Raw genomic sequence first — 2,303 nt, forward strand, 5'->3', positions numbered from 1 at the left:
AGGTGCAAAGTAAAGGGTTGGAGAAAGATCTACTACACAAATGGAAAACTAGAAAAAAAAAGCAATCACTCTTCTTATATCAGATAAAACAAACTTTAAGCCAACAACAATAAAAAAGACAAAGAAGGGCACTACACAATGATAAAGAATTCAATACAACAAGAAGACTTTAGTAAATATATACACACCCAACATTGGAGCATCTAAATTCATAAAAATGTACAATGTAGTTCTAGACCAATGAAAAGACTCATACAACCACACAATAATAGTTGGGGATTTCAACAACACACTGACAGCATTAGACAGATCACTGAGGCAGAAAACTAATAAAGAAATTCTGGATTTAAACTTGATACTTGACCAATTGGCCCTCATAGACATCTACAGAATCCTCCACTGATCAATGACAGAATACACATTCTTCTCATCTGCACACATTACATATTTCAAAATCAACCATACGCTTGGCCATAAAGCAAGTCTCAATAAATTTTTTTAAAAAATCAAAATTATACCCACCATACTCTCAGACCACAGTGGAATAAAAATAGAAATCAATACCAAAAAGATCTCTCAAAACCACATTTGGAAATTACACAACTTGCTCCTGAATGACTTTTGGGCAAACAACAAAATCAAGGAATAAATTAAAAAATTATTTGAAATAAATGAAAACAGAGATGCAACATACCAAAATATTTGGGGTGCAGCAAAAGCAGTGTTAAAAGGAAAGCTTATAGCACTAGATGCCTAACTCAAAAAGTTAGAAAGATCTCAAATTAACAATCTAATATCACACCTAAAGGAACTAGAGAAACAAGATCAAACTAATTCCAAAGCTAGTAGAAGAAAAGAAAGAACTAAAATGAGAGCAGAACTGAATGAAATTGAGACCCAAAAATCCATTCAAAGAATCAGTGAAAGCAAATGTTGGATTTTTGAAAGGATAAACAAGATTGATAGACCACTAGCTAGATTGACAAAGAAAAAAAAAAGAGAGAAGATCCAAATAAGCACAATCAGAAACAACAAAGGTGACATTACAACTAATCCCAGAGAAATACAAAAGATCATCAGAAACTATTATGACTACATCTATGCACACAAAGAGGCAAGAGGGTTTGTGCAGGGGAACTCCCATTTATAAAACCATCAGATCTCATGAGACTTACTCACTACCTTACATAGTAGTGAGGTAGTAGTAGACTTACATAGTCTACTTACATAGACTTACATAGTAGACTTACATAGTGGCATGTGCCTGTAGTCCCAGCTACTCAGGAGGCTAAGAGGGGAGGATCACTTGAGCCCAGGAGTTCAAGGCTGCAGTGAGCCATGATTGCATTAGTGCATTCTAGCATGGGTAACAGAGTGAAACCCTGTCTCAAACCAAAAAAACCAAACCAAAACAAAAAAACAAAACAAAAACAAACAAAAAACAAAAAAACCTAGCAAACCAAATTCAACAGCACATCAGAAAGAGTTAATTCACCATGATCAAGCAGGCTTCATTCCTGGGATGCAAGATCAACATATGCAAATCTATATATAACACCACAAAAACAGAATTAAAAACAAAAACCATTTGATCATCTCAATAGACATGGAAAAAGCTTTTGATAAAATACAACATCCCTTCATGATTTTAAAAAACCCTTAAGAAACTAGGCACTGAAGGAACATAGCTTAAAATAATAAGAGCCATCTATGACAAACTCACAGACAACATCATTCTGAATAGGCAAAACCTTTACTCATTCCCCTTGAGAACTAGAATAAGACAAAGATGCCCACTCTCATCACTGCCATTCAGCATAGTACTGGAAGGGCTAGCCAGAGCAATCAGGCAAGAGGAAAATAAAGCATCTAAATAGGAAAAGAGGTCAAGCCATGCTGGTGATGTGATTCTATACTTAGAAAACCCTAAGGACTCTGCCAAAAGGCTATTAGAACAGATAAATGATTTTAGCAAGGTTTAAGGATACCAAATCAATGTATAAAAATTGGTAGAATTTCTATACACCAATAACGTTCAGGCTGAGAGCCAAATCAAGAATGCAATCCCATTTACAATCGTTATGCACACAAAAATAAAATGCCTAGGAATACATGTAACTAAGGAGGTGAAAGATCTCTACAGGAAGAACTACAGAACCCTGCCAATAGGAATCACAGATGACACAAACAAATGGAAAACATTCCATGCCTATGAATTGGAAGAATCAGTATCATTAAAATGGCCATATTGCCCAAAGCAATCTACAGATACAACACAATTCCTATCAAACTACCAACGTCAT

Source organism: Colobus angolensis, unplaced genomic scaffold, assembly GCF_000951035.1.
Source record: "Colobus angolensis palliatus isolate OR3802 unplaced genomic scaffold, Cang.pa_1.0 Scaffold6, whole genome shotgun sequence".
Lineage (NCBI taxonomy): Eukaryota > Metazoa > Chordata > Mammalia > Primates > Cercopithecidae > Colobus > Colobus angolensis.